Consider the following 23,002-nt stretch of genomic DNA (forward strand, 5'->3'; position numbering starts at 1 on the left):
TGGGTCTTTGCTAATTTTAGAAATAAATTGTAACTCATAACAATACGTTATTTTGTTTGTTGTTACTAAAAAATGACCTAAATGAGTTTGAACATATTCATTCGCATTCCGACTTTTTAAATGCTCATTTAATCAGGTGTGTGAATTTTTTTCTTAATAAGATTATGAGGCAACGTGGTATATACGGTAGAAAAATTAAAACTTTGAACAGATTCGAAATTACCAATATAAGCATGCAATTTATCAAGTACTTCCAACGAATTTTTGACACTCCAAAAGTAATTAATTCCACTATTTTCAAAGGCCTTATTTGAACAATTTATTAGTACCTTTCATTGAGATGGAAAATTTAAATTTACAAAGAATTGAAGCAGGAGTATACTTATGATTCCTTTATATCATACAATTATACTGATGTGGATTGGGTAAAACAGTTCATGACAAGATATGCAGTATTGGCTTCAAATTACATCTGGACGCCAAAGACTTTATTGTTGATAACGGTATAGCAGAAAATGTTATCACAGCAATCGATTCCAGTACTTGGAGAAAGGTTATATTTATTATAACTCATGATTTCTTAAAAAGTATTTGGAGGTCGTATGAAATGGAAATGACTAGTATGCATGCATTTTTAGATAGGAAGAGAAGACATGGTGAAAATCGTTGTAATGGTAAATGATATGCCGCAAGTACATATGTGGTTTAAAATTATATGTAGTGAACGGCCAAACGAAGACAACCTGCTTTACAATACGGAAGAAGTATTCTATAAAAAGAAAAAAGTTTCTCTCTCAAATGTTTAAATTATTTATCACCACAGAACATGTCTGATCTTTGTAACGTAATTTAATCAGGACAGCTTTAACATTTGATGGAATTTCGCTCGTAATTACTTGAACCAATATAATTCAAATAAGAGCGTGATCTTGAAGTTGATAGATATTTAAAAATGATTCAAAACATAAGGAGGATTTCGGATGAAAAGCATTATTTGGTTCCCCAATGACCAAAAAGAGTAAAATTCTTTATTTCTTTCAAAATAAAGAACGTTTTATTGACAGATGAAAGGGATGAAATAAAAAGAACTTGCCAATCTGATACAAACATTTGTAAATAAATTAATATCAAAGATAAAATATCTGTCAGAAACAAAAATGAAAGCTCCATCAGAGAAAACCAAGAAAAAAACAATTTTGAGATTCGTGACATTGAACTCTACTTAAAGAAAACTTGTATTAATAATGATCATGAAACATAGTAAAACATTCTATCCTGTATGATCAGTTATGAGTTGAAAGACTTTAAGCTAATCTGAAATGTAGCAACACTAGTTTTGATCAAATCTCATAAATGGATTAAAAAAAAATAACAAACAATCAAAGAAACAAAAAAAAAAAAACGTGGGAAGCGTATTAAATCCAGACAGAGCAAAACCAAGAGCGACAACAGGGTACTCGTCTCCTGTTATGCAAGGATCATCCCCATGTCAAAATAGACATCGCACTCAACTGATGATAAGAACTCCAGTTTATGTCCAGAATTGAGGAAAACACATCTGTGTTAATAAATAATTACGTTGGAGACCCTTTAAATTATGATAAATTAAACATATACCTGGATAATGATTCGGAGCTTTATCTCCTTAGTTTTAAAGCACTAACCAAGAAACCTGTACAGAAAAAATCGTTTTATCTTTCAAAAAAAGTTAATAGTTTGATACAAACAAGTTGCCGTTCAAATGAATTCGGTACTGCTGGAACTAGATTGTGAGATGTTTTTATTTGCATAAAACTTGGGCTTTCCCAATTTCACCTATTCAAATGTTTGACGAGCCATTTACCAGGAACATTGCTGATTGCGTAAGAAACTGTTGTTAGAGCAACTGATATAACATTTTATAAAGAGGATTGATTTGTGAATTAATATAAAACAGGAGATGTGGAGTTATTGCTGCTTAATAGCAACTTGCAAGCGTTTCATGCATTTTCAGGCTGATATACAAAGAAGAACGTTTCCAAGAGAATAAAGCTTGTGTAAGAATTCAGTATCCATAATTTTTTGAAAGATTTAAAACTCGTTTAAATCAGGCAATGGTGGTTTACTGATGTTCAATTCTCATAAATGGATAAATAAGACAAATTAAAGTAACATTAAAAAACTGGGGGAATCATATCTACTCCAAATGGTTTAAAAAAAAATAATGGCAGACTCTAAGGCAAATTCAAAAAGCGGAAGTCCAAAAACACTGACAAAATCAAACGCTGTCAATCAATGGAACTAGCGAAAAACAACTGCTATATTTTGCTACATGCATTATACGACGAAAATGGTTATTTTAACCTTGTTTTATAGCTAGCTAAACCTCCCACTTTTAATGACAGCTGTTTATAGTTGACAAAATTCAGTAAACTACCCAATCAGACATAAAAAGTTAATGTCGCGATATTTCGGATCCAGCTACCAAAACTGTGCAAACATACATCACAGATATACAACACAACTGACTAAAACAAACATACAAACTAATGTAACTTAGTAACAAAAAAGGTGTAGTAGAAAGTAAATTTCAAAATTAACAATGACGTCGAAAGTTTTTCTTTTTGATAGTTCATTCCGTATATAGTATATACAATCTCTCGATAACACAAAATGTAAGTAAAAATTAATTCAAGGATAAACAAAATAGGAACAACACTGTAAAAGCCCTTGTGTCCGAAAGTGACAATTTGATAGGCTTCAATATATAGGGTTTAAGAACATCCATTGTTCGACCTGTTGGTCAAATGCGTTTTGTTTAGATATACTTTTTCACTTTTTTGGTCTTTTGGAAAACATTGTTTGTGCTGTATTTAGACCCTTCTACCAAGAAATTTGTTTTGCATGCACACGTATAAAAATTGCGGTTTTTATCCAACGCAATCATAGGTTTGAACGTTGTTTTCAATTTAGACTTATTTATATTTTTTCGTTTGGGCTTGTATTATATTTGCCTTCGGGTTAATATGATCCGTTCATCCTATTTCTACTCTTCAAAATTCAAGAGTCTATCCTAAATTGAGGTAAATTATATGGCCTTCTTAATACCGTTTCGAATCCTAACATCACTGAAGAGACATTAATTGTCGAAATCCGGATATGGTGTACAATTTGTGCACCTCATGTTTGCGGTATATCATCTTTTCCGCAAGTGTATTGTTTTCTGGTTGGTATTAAATTAATAATAAAGATCCATTTGTTACATCTTGTAATCCGTTTATTTGGCAATCGCCAATGGCAGTCAGCATTGTTTAAGAACATCCGTTGTTCGACCTGTTAGTCAAATGCGTTTTGTTAAAATATACTTTTTCACTTTTTTGGTCATTGGAAAATGTTGTATGTGCTGTATTTAGACCCCTCTAACAAAAAATTTGTTTTGCATGCACACGTATAAAAATTGCGGTTTTTATCCAACGCAATCATAGGTTTGAACGTTGTTTTTAATTTAGACTTATTTATATTTTTTCGTTTGGGCTTTTATTATATTTGCCTTCGGGTTAATATGATCCGTTCATCCTATTTCTACTCTTCAAAATTCAAGAGTCTATCCTAAATTGAGGTAAATTATATGGCCTTCTAAATACCGTTTCGATTCCTAACATCACTGAAGAGACATTAATTGTCGAAATCCGGATATGGTGTACAAATTTTTGCACCTCATGTTTGCGGTATATCATCTTTTCCGCAAGTTTATTGTTTTCTGGTTGGTATTAAATTAATAATAAAGATCCATTTGTTACATCTTGTAATCCGTTTATTTGGCAATCGCCAATGGCAGTCAGCATTGATTAAGAACATCTGTTGTTCGACCTGTTAGTCAAATGCGTTTTGTTAAAATATACTTTTTCACTTTTTTGGTCTTTTGGAAAACATTGTTTGTGCTGTATTTAGACCCCTCTAACAAGAAATTTGTTTTGCATGCACACGTATAAAAATTGCGGTTTTTATCCAACGCAATCATAGGTTTGAACGTTGTTTTCAATTTAGACTTATTTATATTTTTTCGTTTGGGCTTGTATTATATTTGCCTTCGGGTTAATATGATCCGTTCATCCTATTTCTACTCTTCAAAATTCAAGAGTCTATCCTAAATTGAGGTAAATTATATGGCCTTCTTAATACCGTTTCGATTCCTAACATCACTGAAGAGACATTAATTGTCGAAATCCGGATATGGTGTACAAATTTTTGCACCTCATGTTTGCGGTATATCATCTTTTCCGCAAGTTCATTGTTTTCTGGTTGGTATTAAATTAATAATAAAGATCCATTTGTTACATCTTGTAATCCGTTTATTTGGCAATCGCCAATGGCAGTCAGCATTGTTTAAGAACATCCGTTGTTCGACCTGTTAGTCAAATGCGTTTTGTTAAAATATACTTTTTCACTTTTTTGGTCTTTTGGAAAATGTTGTTTGTGCTGTATTTAGACCCCTCTAACAAGAAATTTGTTTTGCATGCTCACGTATAAAAATTGCGGTTTTTTATCCAACGCAATCATAGGTTTGAACGTTGTTTTCAATTTAGACTTATTTATATTTTTTCGTTTGGGCTTTTATTATATTTGCCTTCGGGTTAATATGATCCGTTCATCCTATTTCTACTCTTCAAAATTCAAGAGTCTATCCTAAATTGAGGTAAATTATATGGCCTTCTAAATACCGTTTCGATTCCTAACATCACTGAAGAGGCATTAATTGTCGAAATCCGGATATGGTGTACAAATTTTTGCACCTCATGTTTGCGTTATATCATCTTTTCCGCAAATTTATTGTTTTCTGGTTGGTATTAAATTAATAATATAGATCCATTTGTTACATCTTGTAATCCGTTTATTTGGCAATCGCCAATGGCAGTCAGCATTGATTAAGAACATCCGTTGTTCGACCTGTTAGTCAAATGCGTTTTGTTACAATATACTTTTTCACTTTTTTGGTCTTTTGGAAAATGTTGTTTGTGCTGTATTTAGACCCCTCTAACAAGAAATTTGTTTTGCATGCACACGTATAAAAATTGCGGTTTTTATCCAACGCAATCATAGGTTTGAACGTTGTTTTCAATTTAAAGTGTATCACCCGTTTGTCCTACATATATAAGTTTTTCGCATTTTGTACAGTTAATTGCATGGTTTTACAGTGTATTTGTCCCTGAATGGTATATATATATATATATGTAGGACTCTAAAGTGCGATGGTATTCTAAAGTGCGATGGTCACGCTAAAGTGCGATGGTCTACGCTAAAGTGCGATGGTGTCAGACGCTAAAGTGCGATGGTTGTTTGATTTTTTAAGTGCGATGAGATGACACGCTAAAGTGTGATGGTATGACACGTTAAAGTGCGATGGTATATAACACGCTAAAGTGTGTTGGTTTGTAACGCTAAAGTGCGATGGTGTAGCCGGAATGTGGTTCTTGCAATGGTTTTCGTTTGTTGCCGTGTTCCTATTAGTTTTTCGATTAATTTTTGATTTATAACTCAGGCCGTTGTCTTTCTCTTTTTAATTGTTTTACACTGACCATTGTGTGGCCCTATATAGCTTGTTATGAGCAGTGAGCCAAGGCTCCACGCTAAAGGATGTAACCTATAGTTGCTTACATTAATTATATTTGGTCTTGGATGGAGAGTTGTCTCATTGGCAATCATATTATGATATTACACATCTGGTCGTTAGCGGGTTACTGTCTAGTAGAAGTATATCAAATTTGAACAATTGTTTTATAGAATAATTCACTTAGAAAGTAAAAAAGTAGACTTTATTTTATGCAAGTATTTAACATGGCATTACAAACATAGAAGGAGTTTCTAAATTAAATTTGGAGGAATCAAATACTTTGACACTTGGTGTATCTTGCCGTTTTCAATCTCTTTTATGGTATACACCTTCCCCTTCTGTGGTACAATGAACAAATATCGTCATCATACATGAAGTTGGCTAAATACTTTCAAATACTTGTTTCTCCCATTTGTAAATTTAGTTCCCGACCTCCTTTATTTTTTCGGCACCCAGGTGTTTTGTTCAAATTTCTTTTTACAAATCAAGTAAACCTCTTCCAGTACCGACCAAAAATGTTCTGGATTGGGATTATTTGTTTCTCTCTTCTTTCTTTTCTAGTAAAAACCCTTCATCTGGACACACACTCTTGATTACCGGCATGTCCATTTTTGTTTATATACAAACAGCTTGTAACGTCATAATGCTATTTACGTTGCACATGTCCATACTTTTGCGAACAAACACACTTTCGCAGAAAAACGCACTGTAGCGTATTGAGGCATCGGACTTTAGCGTGTTCCATTAAATAGCACAGACCATCGCACTTTAGCGTATCAAACCATCGCACTTTAGCGTAGACCATCGCACTTAAGCGTGACCATCGCGTTTTAGCGTCCCCATTGCACTTTAGAGTCCTATATATATGAGAAAGAATATACCATTCAGGGACAAATAAACTGTAAAACCGTGGGCGTAGTATATGCAATTAACTGTACAAAATGCGAAAAACCTATATATGTAGGACAAACGGATGATACACTTTATCAACGGATGCTATTGAACTTTTCAAAAATACGAACAAACAAAACAGACGATCCGGTAGCAAACCAATTCATTCAGCATGATCATTCGATGAAAAATTTAAAAGTTACCGCCATAGAAAGAGTATTTGGAACAGAAATTTACAGAAAAAATAAAGAAGCCTTTTGGATAAAAATTAAAAACGTTAGAGCCTGATGGACTCAACACAATGTATGAACGATAGTGAAAATATTTATAAAAAAAGAAAATAAAACGCGGCAAATGAACGTCATAGTATTTATTATAACGTTATGTATCCAAGCGATGTAATTGTTGTTTCAATGTTGTAATTTATTCCAATGAAGAAGGCCGTAATGACCGAAACGTATGGAGAATTGTGTTATAGTTGTTATTATATATATATATATATATTTATATATATATTTATATATTTATATAACAAGTCTGAAAGGATACATCACCAAAAAATAATTAAATCATGAACAAATTTTAGATATTAATATCCTTCATCAGTAAGATGTAAAATGAATCTTATCTTGACTTGTGGTAGTCAAACTGAAATAAAAATCTTGAATGCTATACAAATTATCAATAATCAATACGCTGGTTTTTTTTTTTTCAATATTGATGTTTGGGAGGAGGAAAAAATTTCTTAAAACTGTAAGAGTCCAAAACCGAAGCCTGAGTTACTGGAAACAAGTGATGGTAGGGAAAATGAGTGACACATTCTATGTTTTTTTCATTTATGCCCTCTGGGGAAACTGTCCTATGCTTTCTTATCCAAAACCTTTCCTGAGCAAGTCTGTCGGCCCTTGACCAACCCTCGTTGTGATCTATGATAGTGATGGTTAGGTTTTTGAGATCAGCTTTGGCGTGCCCAGGTGATCTCAAATGACGACCTACGGGGAGGTCGGGCTTGCAGGTGTAGTCACTTCGATTATCATTCATGCTTTTGTTGAATGGCTGTTCTGTCTCGCCAACATACTGCATGCCACATCGACACTGAAGAAGGTATACAACATTCTGGGTTTTGCAAGCTACATTCCAAAATATAGTGTACACAGACCCGGTGGCTTTTATTAGAAGAGACATCAGCTCTTACAAATAAGTCTTTCAGACTTGCTGGTCTCCGAAAAGCTAAGACAGGAGGTTTGCGAAAGATCTTGGATAATTTAGGGTGCTTGGCAATAGTTTGACAATTGGTATGGATCAAACGTGAAAAGTAAGTAAAGGCGGAATTGTATGTTAAAACAAATGGAACTATTTTTGCTGCACCTCTTCTGTTTGTATTGTAATAGGTCATTGCGGCTGTTATTGTTAGCACGTGCAAATCCCTTATCTATGTCCAATTATATGTTTTACAGATGATATCGCATATGTTCCTCATTTCGTAATTACAATCCACTTCCTTTTTCACCACGAATGTGACTTACCGAATTAGACATTTTCCAGATTTGTAATAACATGAGCAACACGACGGTGCCACATGTGGAGCAGGATCTGTTACCCTTCCGGAGCACCTGAGATCAACCTCAGGTTTTGGTGGGGTTCGTGTTGCTTAGTCTTTAGTTTTCTATGTTGTGTCTTGTGTTTTGTCTGTTTGTCTTTTTATTTTTTAGCAATGGCGTTGTCAATTTATTTTTGATCTATGAGTTTGACTGTCCCTCTGGTATCTTTCGCCCCTCTTTTATAACCTCTTTGGTTAAAACTCAGCGAAGTTCCTGTAACCATTTAGTGACAGCTTCCTCAGAGGTGCAAATCCGCTTTACTCTGAGAGCTTGACTATAGGGGATACTTTTTGTACAGTGTTTGGGGTGACCGCTTTGGGGAGAAAGGTACTGATGTTTATCTGTAGGTTTACAATAGAGGTCTGTTGATATGACACCGTCCTTTATAGATGTAGTTGTGTCTAAGAAAGATATTTTAGAGCCGGAAATTTGAAAAGAAGAGTTCATGAATTCCTAAACCCAGCAAATCTGCTACACTGGAAGACGTTGTCAAATCGGATGTTGTTCATCTAGCTAACAACAAGTACTCGTCGTTTTATAACACTTCGTCTGACGAGAAAAAAGCCATACAATCGTTGAGAAACCGAGATATTGTGATAAAACCAGTAGACAAGGGAAGTGCCGTTGTGATAATGGAAAAAGCTAACTACATTGCGGAGAGATTTTATAAGAAGCTTGACCATGACCTTACTTCCGAGTTTAGTTCAAAAATTATTACTGCGTTACAAACCATGCACAATGACGGTCACATAGATGAGGATACATTCGGATATTTAAAACCAGAGAACGCCAAGCCTGGTCTATTGTATCTTCTCCCCAAAATACACAAGGTTAACAACCCTGGTAAATCCATTGTATCCGCAAACGGCCACCCGACTGAGAAAATCTTGGAATTCGTAGACTTTCATTTAAGATCTTATGTAGAAAATCTTCTTTCTCACATTCAAGATACCACAGACTACCTTCGTAAAACCCATGAACCCTCTTCCTCCGGAAACTCTCCTTGTCACTCTTCATGTCACCTCATTGTATACCAACATACCTCATGATGACAGATAACAAAAGTGTAAGGAAATGTGGGACTCGCACAAAACTTTAGAACCACCTACTGAATGTTTAGTCAAGCTGCTTACTCTGGTTCTGAAATGCAACAATTTCACCTTTAATGGTGAACATTACCTTCAGATAAACGGGACAGCGATGGGGACGAAAATGGCACCGTCATACGCCAATATTTTCATGGGCAAATAAGAGAAACAAATTATTTCAACATCTTTATCCAAACCTCTGTCTTGGTTCCGTTTCATCGATGATGTTGACATGAAATGGATTGAATCTCAACTTAAACTAGATGATTTATTTCATCAGACATGCAAACAACGCCCACCAGTCAATCAAATTTACATATAAAATTTTCGACTCTTAAATATCATTTTTAGACACAACTACATCTATTAAGGACGGTGTCATATCAACAGACCTCTACTGTAAACCTACAGATAAACATCAGTTCCTTTCTCCCTAAAGTTGTCACCCCAAACACTGTACAAAAAGTATCCCCTATAGTCAAGCTCTTAGAGTAAAGCGGATTTGCACCTCTGAGGAGGCTGTAACTAAACGGTTACAGAAAATTCGCGGATTTTTGACCAAACGAGGTTATAAGAAATGGGACATAGATAAGGAATTTGCACGTGATAACAATAACAGCCGCCATCACCTATTACAATACAAACAGAAGAGGTGCAGCAAAATAGTTTCATTTGTTTTAACATACAATCCCGCCTTTACTAACCTTTTACGTTTGATCCATACCATCCTAAATTATCCAAGATCTTTCGCAAACCTCCTGCCTTAGCTTTTCGGAAACCAGCAAGTCTAAAAGACTTATTTGTGAGAGCTGATGTCTCCTCTAATAAAAGCTGTTCAACTGCAGGATGGTGCAAGTCGTGTGGTAACAGACGATGTCTGACTTGCCAACAAATACTGAATACTCAAACATTTACTTGCCACTCCACCGGGTCTGTGTACACTATATTTTGGAATGTAACTTGCAAAACCAAGAATGTTGTATATCTTCTTCAGTGTCGATGTGGCATGCAGTATGTTGGCGAGACAGAACAGCCATTCAGCAAACGCATGAATGGTCATCGAAGTGACTACACCTGCAAGCCCGACCTCCCCGTAAGTCGTCATTTGAGATCACCTGGGCACGCCCAAGCTGATCTAAATGACCTTACCATCACTATCATAGACCACAACGAGGGTTGGTCAAGGGTCGACAGACTTGCTCGAAAAAAGTTTTGGATAAGAAAGCTTAGGACAGTTTCCCCAGAGGGCATAAATGAAAAAACATAGAATGTGTCACTCATTTTCCCTACCATCACTTGTTTTCAGAAACTCAGGCTCTTACAGTAGCCTAAGAAATTTATTCCTCCTCCTCCCAAACATCAATATTGAAAAAAAAATTACCAGCGTATTGATTATTGATAATTTGTATAGCATTCAAGATTTTTATTTCAGTTTGACTACCACATGTCAAGATAAGATTCATTTTACATCTTACTGATGAAGGATATTAGTTATCCGGAATATCTAAAATGTGTTCATGATTTAATTATTTTTTGATGATGTTGTACCCTTTTAGACTTGTTATATATTATTTTTTATAGTGTACTGTATCATAATTTTATGATCCATCGCCCCGTAAGCTTTGTCGTTGGCTATTATTCAGTCATTTAATATATATATATATATATATATATATATATATATGTATGTATATTTATATATTCTAAATATATTTAACAAAATTCATTGAATAAAATAACACAGGGAAATGTCTATCAAGAAAATTATACAGAAACGTTTAAGACTGATTGTTTTACTTGAAGGTTAAAATTACATGTAAATATAAGTACATGTACACACGTAGGCCATATGCTGACATGTTATAATAACAATTAATTAATGAACTGGACATACGCAAGATTCACAACTATAAATTATGGAAGCGCATATGGTACACCCCTTTTAAAGTTATTTTGTTGCAAATAAGTCGGAATTATTAGTTAAGTTGTGTGTTATAAGCTGGAATCAAATCATCATGTGGAGTCAACTTGTCGGAATGATGAAGACAAAATTGCATTACAATGTCGACTTGCTAATATAAATGTAATGACATAGTAATACGAAGTCGACATGTTGAATTCAACTTGTTAATTGACTAAGTCGACAACTTGTTTATTTGATGATGAGGTAAAACCACGTGACCATTTTGGAAAAACATTATTCTATTTTTAAATCGATTTCCATATGTCGTTTGTTTAATGTGCCTCGGATGAGTGTCGCTATCCAATGAGTTCAAGTTCAAATTAAAGGTCGAGTTGTTGCTATGAAAAGAGGGAACGGCAGTCAAATATCAGAAAAAAGTACTAAAAAATAATAATTTTTCGGACATAAGGGGGATATCGCCACACCACTTGGTCCGGCGTTTTTTTTCCTTAGTTCTCAAACGGAAGAAGTATTATAATAAATTCGTAAAGGTTTCCAGGGCACCCTCTGTTTTGCATGACATTGCTGCTGTCAGTGTAAAATTGTAATGTTGACTGTAAATAGTTTATTTTTCAGTAACATACAAACTTTAAATAATTCATGGAAATTTACAAACTTATCAGGACAAAACAGTTTTATAAGCTGCAAAAAACTGAAGGCTTATATAAAAAAGAAGATGTGGTATGATGGCCAATAAAACATCTCTCCATCACATACCAAATCACAAAGAACTATATGTCACTGGTATGGCCATCAACAATGAGCAAAATCCTTACCGCATAGTAAGCTATGAAGGATCCCGAAATGACAAATATAAAAAAAAAAAAAAACTAGAAACAGAACGATCTAGATGACGAAGACGCCGAAGCCATTACCGACGACGGAATAAAGGTTTGCTGTGTCTCACTTCCGCGACATTAATGTCGTAGGTACTACACAAATCAAATGACTTGTACTTTGTTGTCAAAAAATGTTAATCAACTCACACTCAATTTAAAGGGAAACAACGGATAATATATGTTCCAATTGTCGTACCACAATTCCGTCCTCTTTTCCTCGAGGATGACCTACCGCATTAGACCAAATAACTGGGTTTGTAATATCACGAATAACACGACAGGTGACTCACGTTGAGCAGGATCAGCTTACTCTTCAGGAGCATTGAGATCTACGCCGGATTTAAATGAATTTATATTGGCCAGTAATATCGATCTATTGAGTTAGCCAGCTGCAACTGATTTTTATAGCTTTTGTTGTGCTGTTACACGGCGGTCCAAGGTTAAGGTTAGGGTTGAGCGCTCACAGACATATTTAACTCCGCCACATTCTTCATATGCATATCTCAAGTCAAGAGCCTGAATTGTCGTTGGTTCATGTGTTTCATATTTGTTTTTCGTAAATTGTTTTGTTATAAATAAGGCCGTTACATTTCTCGTTTGAATGGTTTCACATTTCAACGTGGTGGCCTTTTAAAGCCGATTATACTTACGATTTGCTGAAGGCCGTACGGCTGCCTATGATTGCTTACATCTTCTTCATTTAAACTCTGGTGGCTAGTTGTCTCATTGGCAATCACACCACATCTCCTAACTTTATTCAGTAGTGGCGTCGGCGTCTTCGTCATTTAGATCGTTAGGTTTCTCGTTTGAGATGTTTTACATGTCATTTCAGATTCTTACTATGCGGTAAAGGTTTTGCTCATCTTCTTATTTTTATTTAGCTTGCGGATCCTTTCCCGTGCGCTTTCTTTGTGTATACCGGTAATTCACTGCGATTCTACTCATGTACTTGGTTACTAGGGAACAGGAAAATTTGGTTTATTTTGCAGTAAGTAAAACTGTTTTGTCCTGATCAATTTGTAAATCTCCATGAATTGTTTTAAAACTTGTATAGGAGTTATTCTTTCAGATCAAGATAAAGCATCTACAGAAAAAAAACTATTTTTTAAATTTTGTATGTTACAGAAAAATGAACTGTAACAGTTTACAGTAAACATTACAATTTTTTTTTCTGATATTTGACTGCCGTTCCCCCTTTTCATACCAAATAACTCTGAGCAACAACTCGACCTTTAATTTGAACTTGAACTTATAGCGACACCCATCCAAAGCGCATTAAACGTCATATGGAAATCGATTTAAAAATAGACCTATGTTTTTCCAAAATGGTCACGTGGTTCTACCTCATCATCAAATAAACAAGTTGTCGACATAATCAATTAACAGGTTGAATTCAACATGTCGACTTCGTATTACTATGTCATTACATTTATAGTAGCAAGTCGACATTGTAATGCAATTTTTTCTTCATCATTCCGACAAGTTGACTCCACATGATGATTTGATTCCAGCTTATAACACACAACTTAACTAATAATTCCGACTTATTTGCAACAAAATAACTTTACAAGGGGTGTACCATATGCGTTTCCATAATAAATTGTCCAGATTGATGAAAACATGTCAATTAAAGTCAACTTGATAGATATTCATCTATGTATCTTTAGAATATAAACTATTATTGTAGAAGTAATAGAAATTTTGATAAACTGTAATATTCAAATGAAATTGTATTTAAACTATTGCATACACTGTTGAAAAGAGACCGTCCGTTATGGACCGTCCGTTATGGACACCGTTTCATACGGCTGAATAAAATGTTGACTCACTATCTTGTTGTGTAAGACAGTATTTTTGGTTAACCGTGACTAAAGTATGCTAAGGTAAAGTGACTATTATTGATAATCTTTATTTAATTTCTCAAAATGGCTGATAAGAATTTAATGAAGGGTTAGTTTTCCAAAATTAAGCAACAAAGGTTCAAAGTCTGACTCAAAAGGTAAGTGAAAACGGCATAAACTCGATTGTTCAAAGCTTTGATGGTTCAAAATCAGAAAAATTAGGAATAGGTGTATCAGATGACCTATGTAAGCACAAATTTTCCTGCTCAAAGTGTTAACTTGGATTACTCATCAAAAGAAATGTTTTGTTAAAATAATGTTGATTTTATAATCGAAAATCTAGATATTTATTTTTTTCTTGATTCAATGGTGAAGTTTTTTTTGTATTGATTTTTTTATGTAATCATTATAAGGGTGAAGGACTGTATTATGTTTTTGAAGGTATAAGTCAATATAAAAGACTTGCGTACAAATTTTAATTATAATAATGAGATGTTTTATATGCTGTTAATTTAAAGACAGAATAGATTTTATTAAAAACACTTGAATATTAATATTTAGAATTAATTCACAATAAGTAAAAAAATCTTAAGATGCTGGTTATATTTCAAGCATTTAACTGCGTGAATAATGATAAGATATCTCGATTTTGAGTATAATAATTTTTGTTTTGATTCATATTTTGGGTTGTTTTCGAAGATACAATCCGTAATTCTAGAATATACGCGCCTGTATACATTGGTATAAGAAAGTTTCATTTAAGAACTTTTTGGTGACGAATTATAGGGTATTTCTGCGATGTTATAACCATATGGTTGTTTAAATATGGTTGACGCACATGGGCAGTGCGAAAGCACATTTGTTTAGAGAAACAAACAAAAATCTATGTTATTCAGAATCCAAACCTTTTTTCGCACAATTAATAAGGCACACGTTGCTAAGCCATGAAAATGGTGTACGTTGTTGGTTAATGTTAATCACGGTTGTTATGGTAACAATTTTTCTGTGAAAATGAAAACCAACCCTTATTGTGGTATTTCTAAAGAATGGCGGACTTATCTTCAGAAAATAGCGCATAAATGATAAAAATTGACATAATTGTTTTGTTCACTCTTAGGGTTTTAAGTTTTTAAGTATTTCGCGATAGATGAAATATAGGATTATATATTTTTTAATCTGTTCAAAGGGATATTTGAACATCATGTATAATCATCAATGAGCAAATCAAATGAATGATTGACAATAAAAAAAAAATCTATAATAAGGGTTAAAAATGAAAATGTTTTTATAATATTGCATTGTAACACGGATTACAATATTAATAGAAAAAATAATTTAGGACTTAAAAATATTTAAATGAGATGACAAATGATAATAGTTCCGAAAAATATAGTTTAGAAAGTAGCCAAAACATGCCTTTTGATGAAATAAGTATACTAAAGAAAAATAAACGAAAAAATTTATAAGACTGAAAGAAAGACTAATTAATGTTAAACATTCTCACATTTTTGTTTTGTTTACGACTAACAAGATGTAGTCATAGGCTTTGTTATAACTAGTTTGTTTATTTATAAGTATAATTTTATGTGTATATGAAATATTTTTGTAAATAATATACTTTTGTTTTAAATAATCATATTCATTCTAATTGTCGCTTCAGATGGATCACTGAAAAAATATTGATTGTTTAGAATTCGTATTAATATCAGTAATCTCTTAATTACAGCTTTGTTTATATAAAAGTGTTGGCTGAATGTCAAACCTTATTTAAAACCTTTTCAGTGTCTGCGAGAGCGAAGTATATATCAAAAGGTTATTTTTGGAGGTAAATTGTTACACAGGAGAAAAAATGTAATTATATAACTTAGTAAAAAATATTAACTTTAATATAGAAACCATTTCGTATTTTTTCGAGTTTTTATATTCTAGTTAAGTAAATAACATACTGATAAGTCTATTTAGCAAATTAAAGCAGTAAGAACTTATTGAGGACAATTTTGAGCTATCAAATTTAGTAAATGCAATGATCTATTTTTTTGCTATCTTGATAGAAATTTTGTTATAGTTATTTTGCAAATATAGTCAAAAATTTTAGTCTAGGTGTTGGCCAAATTGAGAAGCACTAATACTAAAGAGGTTCAAATAGTCACTAGATATCTTAGGGGCGATCAAGTTGTGTCAACTAATGTTGAGGGCGATGGTACTGCCTCCAGAGATGTTAAAATAGCTTCTGCACCACTATTAGAACCAGCCACTAAGAACTTTTATCCAGTACTCAACTTGTCAAACAATGAGAAGTAACAATGGAGTAAACTAACAACAAGAATGACGATTGGACAAGAACACTCGATATTTGCTTTGAATATTGGATACAACGCAGACGTTAAGATACAAATCATACTGAACGATCACATAACTTTAAATTGGTAGAGGGAATCGTTCTACAACATCACAGGTAGATTTGCCAGATTTGTTCCAGCCAGTGATAACTGAGCCACCTAGTCAGGGACCCTGAATCAACAGGGTAGGTAAGCTAGGTCAGTTAGGAGTAATATCAACGACAGATGGTGGATCACATGGAGGTCGGAGTATATCAACGACAGATGGTGGATCACATGGAGGTCGGAGTTTATCAACGACAGATGATGGATCACTTGGAGGTCGGAGTATATCAACGACAGATGGTGGATCACTTGGAGGTCGAAGTATATCAAATACAGATGGTGGATCACATGGAGGTATGAGCAGTTGCGCATGGTATCGGAGTTATCGACGACAGTCAGAGTAGTTGCGCATGGAGGTCGGAGCAATCGACGACAGTCGGAGTAGTTGCAGTACTTCTGAATGACGGGGATTGGCGTTGCAGACAAACAAACGGATTGTTGGAGTTGGGCTATTAGGGCTTGGTACTTTCCGATGAACTTAATGAGAAAAAGGACTAGACGTTCTTTGACACAACCCTGGCTCATTAGTATTTTGCTCAGACATCGATAACGTTTTACAAAAAGTGAGTAGCAGATGAAGCTCTTGAATATTGTATAAGTTCAGATATGTATACTCCATACACGGGTGAAGTTGGTTAATTACTGCGTAGGTGAGAAAGCAATGATGTGGAGGAAGCTGTATTTGTGATTTCTTTAATCTCTAGTTAAGGAGGATCTATTAATGGGACCCAATCAGAGATATTTCTGTTATGGTTTCAGTTGAATAATCTGTTATGTCTTATCGTATGTAGTCAAATTAATATAAAATTGCCTTGTCATGAAAATTGTTTGGACGAGTATTGTGAAAATAATTGTATAAAGTTCGAGATTGCATGTTAGTTACGTAAGCGCGTCACTGTTTGTGATTTCCTGTGGTGTCTGTCGTTGATGGAATATGTTCGTTGTTGTTCTGCGGTTTGCATGTTATGTCGACTATTATATTATGTGTTTGTGCTATATTTCTGTCACGTTGTGTTGTCATTTTAGCGATATTTTTTAACAGTGTTAAAAAGTTTGAGGTTTGGCTAGCTATTAAACCAGGTTCAACCCATCATTTTTCTTAAAATGTCCTGTACCAAGTCAGGAATATGGCAGTTGTTATTAGATAGTTCGTTTCTATGTATGTTGGTGTTTGTTTTTGTTGCACTTCAGTGTTCCTGTTGTTCCTTTGTTTTTTTTCTTATAGTTAATGTGTTTCCCTCGGTTTTAGTTTGTAACCGGATTTGTTTCCTCTCAATCGATTTATGACTTTTGAACACCGGTATACTACTGTTGCCTTTATTTTGATTGTTAATGGAATGAACACCATCAATATATCTGTATGGGAAATTGAATAATCTAGTTTCTTTGATTTTCTTGACCACTCTTCCACCTAGACTGAACTAAAAATTCAGCTTTCGGTGGCCTAGTGTTACCTTTCCATGTCAGTAGAATCTATAATTATAATACAGTACATGATATGATATATAATCCATGAAGATGGAATGGATTGCAGAGTAGCTAAATTATCTACCGTAAAGGATTGTAAGATGCAGTCACAGAAATAGTGATTTGAAAAGTACGTCTAAACAAGTAACAACTCAACGACAGGTTCATCCATTAGATCACCAGTGAAGGTGATATACGGCTGAAAACACATATTATATATATATGTATTTATTATTAATCAATGTAAGAATCAAAATCTGAGGAAATCGAATAAACTATGAAAGGAACGGGACAAGGTGTGTCGTCATGCGTAGTAAACAACGCAATATAATGCAAAGGTAGGTGCATTAATCATAAGGACTGTTATTAAAAAAGACGGTAAAATTTATACTTAAAAGTATTATTAATTACAATGCAAAAAAAGTCAGTAAATGAAGGAAAACAGTTCATCTGATTGGCTAAAATTATCATATTCTCTTCTACACAAGTCTTAGTATTCATGCATTGCTTGTACTGGCACTTGTGTTTGTCATTTATGATATCGATTGGTAGCTATATCCTAATATCTAAATAGTGATTGATTAATTGGCGATTGCTTTACGCTTACAAAATATCGATGATATGTATTTGATATTCACGATAATGAATATTAAATTATATACTTAATGTTTACTTTTACTACTTATATGATAAACATTGAAATTATCTTATAGATATCTTGTGATAATTCTAATCCGAAGTTTAGAATTTTTAATAATCGTGAATTTCCTACTGAATGATCAAAGTTCTAAAAGCCTGTGTATGACTTAAGTAAAATCTATGGGTGCCCATGTTCGAAATCGACCGTTATCTAGCTTACCACATGTTTATGTCCGTGTTTCCTATAGTTTAATGTATATAAATCAATGCGAGTGTCTTTTCATACAAAATTTTTGATATCCTTAAACGTTTTATTGTTGTTCTGTTTTGTCCAAAAATTATGTACTGCATATATTGTTTTATACATATTTAACATTTCATTACTTTTCAGTGTTTTCTGTTGAACAGGTTTTTAGATTTTTATCCATCACATTCATATGATACGTTGTTTTTGTATAGGTATCGTATGACTCGATTGTAATCGAAGCTTGAAAGACCAACTGGGTCAATCTTCCTTGATCTCAGGTGTTTAGCTTCCTGGTTAAGTAAAACATGCTATTTCATTTAATTATAATCTCTTTCGGTTTTTAATACCAAGATACACGCAACGTAATTGAATTTCAAAATTAAAGTTTTAAATATTTCCACGCCTTCAGAATCAAATCTAAACTGTAGTACAAAAATATATTTTCCTTTTAAGTAAGATTATCAATTATAAATAATGATAACGATATTTGCATCCATTACTATCGATTTATTATCAAATTGTTACCAATTGTCGTGGATTTCAAGGGTGTAGGTAAATCATGAAGACACATTTTCTACACTATAGTATGCAGTCATTGGCAAAAAAGAAATGTTCACGAACAAATATTTTTCCACGAAAATAAATGATCCAACAATATATTATTAAAGTAAAATGATACAACTAACCTCAACAGTTCAAACGACGGAGATGTATGCAGCTATAAGTTTACAACATGAACAGTGTGAAAAACCCATACAGTATAGTCAGATATAACGAGCGCCTACTTGGGACGTCAACAGACACACATATATTGTGGTGTAGTCAAACATGTTTCTGAGCGCTAACCTCCCCTTACCTGGGACAAACCATACAGCACAACATACTACAAAAATCAGTTGCAAATGGCTTAAATCAGTAAATCAGTACAAAACATAAATAAACTAGCTGATATGAAAACAATCGACGCAAAGCACCAATATAAGAATACTCGCAATTACTGACAGCTAGATCAAAGCCAATGAACTTCGATGAATAAATGATATTTTCCCAAGTATCAATAAATATATATCAAACGAATTTATTGTAAGGACGTCAAAACATTCTGATCACCTTGTGCCATGCCAACAAATACGTAACCAGTATCTACAGGGTGTGGGATCACGAGTGCTAATACATGTACAAATATAACAATCAATTATCAATTAGTTATAAACAATATATTAGTTATGTATTAATTCATCTCAAACAAAATCAATATTAGTACAGTTGTCTAACTGACATCAATATATATATAGTCTTTTAATTATGTAATATGTAATAGCTGAAAGGCTTGGAACTCTTGCTTCAAATGATTAATAGAAATAACTACTTATAACATTACACTAGCATCAGTTTTATTTTATTCTTAAAACCGATTGATCATATTATGTCTATGAGGACGAGACGTGTGCGTGTAATACTTGTAATAACTATAAGTAGAAGCGGTCATGACTCAAAGTCTGAAAATTACAACACGCGTTCGAGCATTAAAATCAAGGGACTAAATCGAACAGCCGAAATAATGACACACTTAACACATAAAAACCAAAAGGGCAATGAGATAAGCCAAAAGTATAGGCTTTAGATCGCGACCATCAAAGGGCATAACAGAACAGCAAACTTTATTAAATGAGCATAGCAATCAAATTGCCTCAATAGACAAAATATAATTTAACTTGTTAACACGCTTAAAAGCAAAAACAAAATGAATAAATAAATAAATGGAACAGTTAAAATCATTACACTTAACGGAATAAAAATCACAAGGCTTAAACAGTTCAGTTAAACAAATTTAACAGACTAAAGAGCATTAAAAGAGACGGCCTCAATAAAAAATCCTATAATGTAACTAGCTTCATAACATCAACACAAACTGACATAGGTAGATAAATAAAGGCAACAGTATTATACCGCTGTTCGAAACTCATAAATCGAAAGAGATAAAACAAATCCGGGTTACAAACTAAAACTGAGGGAAACGCATCAAATATAAGAGGAGAATAACGACACAACAAAAACACAACATTAAAATGTAACACACACAGAAACGAACTATAATGTAACAATGGCCATTTTCCTGACTTGGTACAGGACATTTTAAGAAAAAAATGGTGGGTTGAACCTGGTTTTGTGGCATGCCAAACCTCCCGCTTTTATGACAATGTTAAATATCACATTAGAATGACAACATTACATGACAGGACTACAATACAAATAAATGGGAGAACATATAGGACAAAGAAACACACGAATTATAGCGAACAAAAGGTACTAGGTTTAAAATTTAATACGCCAGACGTGCGCCTCGTCCACACAAGACTAACCAGTGACGCTCAGATGAAAAAAGTTTGAAAGCCAAAACAAGTACAAAGCTGAAGAGCACCGAGGACCAAAACTTCCAAAAAATTGCGCCTAACACGGCCAGGATTTTCTGCCTGGGACAAGAACATCCTTATTGTTTAGAATAATTTATACTTTTGCAAATAGTAAATTTTATATAATGACTATATAATAGATATACATGATAAAACCGAAGTGGGGACTGACTACAGAATAAAAACGGATACATTACATAACACGACTTAATCCAACACATAAAAATACACAGCCGAGTTAGCCAAAGCCTCAACGCACAAAGTGACGTCACACTTGAAATTCTAAAAAAAACACACAACGTGACGTCACATTTGAATTTGTAAAAATATTTCCCAAAAATAAGATAGAATTAGGATTGATTCAAGATTAGATTTGTAATACTGACATTACATTTATTAATAACAATGAAAATAACAATACTATTTATATCAAATTGTGGTAGTAGAACACTCTAGTACAAATGTCGACAACAGCTTAATTATAAAAATAAAGTGCTTCCAAGCTGAAAAAGCTATTTAAAGTCACACCGTTTAGAATTGTTAAATAATATACTCGAATTATATATTTGATAAGTAATTCAGCCTTATTATCTAAACTTAACTTCAAACAAGAAATGTAATCAAATTTTTATTGACATGAAATTAACAGTTCTATGAAACCACATTCCTTGTAGATTCCTCATTCTGTTGTAGAGAAATCTTCATCTTTTCATAAAAAAGTTCTTCTGTATTGTATGGCAGATTGTCATCGTTTGGCCATTGGATACAAATAATTTTAAACCAAATACTTTTCATTATTTCTGGCATATCACTAACTTTAATCTTATCCTTTACAACAATAATAACCATGTCTTCTCTTCCTTTCTGAAAGGCATGCATACGTGTCATTTCCATTTCATACGACCCCCAAGAACTCTCCAAGAAATTGTGAGTTATAATAAATATAACCTTTCTACTGGAATCGATAGCATTTATTACATTTTCTGCTATACCGGTACCAGCAATAAAGTCCTTGGCGTCCAGGCATAATTCGAACCCCATACTATTTACCTTGTCATAAAATTGTTTTACCCATACAGAATCTGTGTGACTATATGATATAAAAGCATCATAAGTATATTCCTGCTGCAATTCTATGTAATTTTTCATTTTCATTTTGAATCTCAGTAAAAAGTACTCAACAGCATATTTATATCGAAAGAATATAACGATTAATATCATAGCAAATATGATAATGAAGGTTATAGAAACAGCAAAAGGCAACCAGAATTTCGTTTTGCAGGAAATCTCAAATGTTTTTAGATCTGAAATAACTTCAAAAATAAACGTACGAGATGCCGTATCAGTAACACATGTCACATCTAAAATATCGCGTACTCGTTCTGACTTACCCAACCACTTCAAAAACTGTAGCGTTTTACAGGAACATTGAAAGGGATTTCCTTTCAAGAGTAATTCCACCTCTCCAAGCTTTTCAATTTGATCTATGTCATTGTCTACAAAGTGTGTTATACTGTTAAAGGTTAAATCAATGAGATTTTAATATTTTAACACTGGAATGGAATTGTGGAAATACTGTTAGATTGTTATGCGACATATTAAGGGATGACAACTGGTCAAACGGGTGCATAAAGAATCCTTTTGGTAAAGTTGTTATTTTATTAGATGACAGGTTTATATCTCGAATTCTTAGTGACTCGCTTAAAAAAAATCCAGCATTAGCAGTGTTTACAAATCCTTGTCCTAGAAGTGATCCACTTGCTTTCAGTGTCTGCAAACTTGTAAAACCATATAATAAATTGATTGACAGTTGCGAGCATGTCCATCCAGACATATCAAAGTATTCCACATTTTGTGCTCCTCGAAAACTTCTTACACATGTCCAGAAATCATTGTCTTTCAAGCTTAGCACTCTAAGATTGAAACAGTTGTTAAATACTATGTTGTACAAATTATCTTTTATATCTTTTTCTATGTA

Source organism: Mytilus californianus, unplaced genomic scaffold (assembly GCF_021869535.1).
Source record: "Mytilus californianus isolate M0D057914Y unplaced genomic scaffold, xbMytCali1.0.p SCAF_15, whole genome shotgun sequence".
Classification (NCBI taxonomy): domain Eukaryota; kingdom Metazoa; phylum Mollusca; class Bivalvia; order Mytilida; family Mytilidae; genus Mytilus; species Mytilus californianus.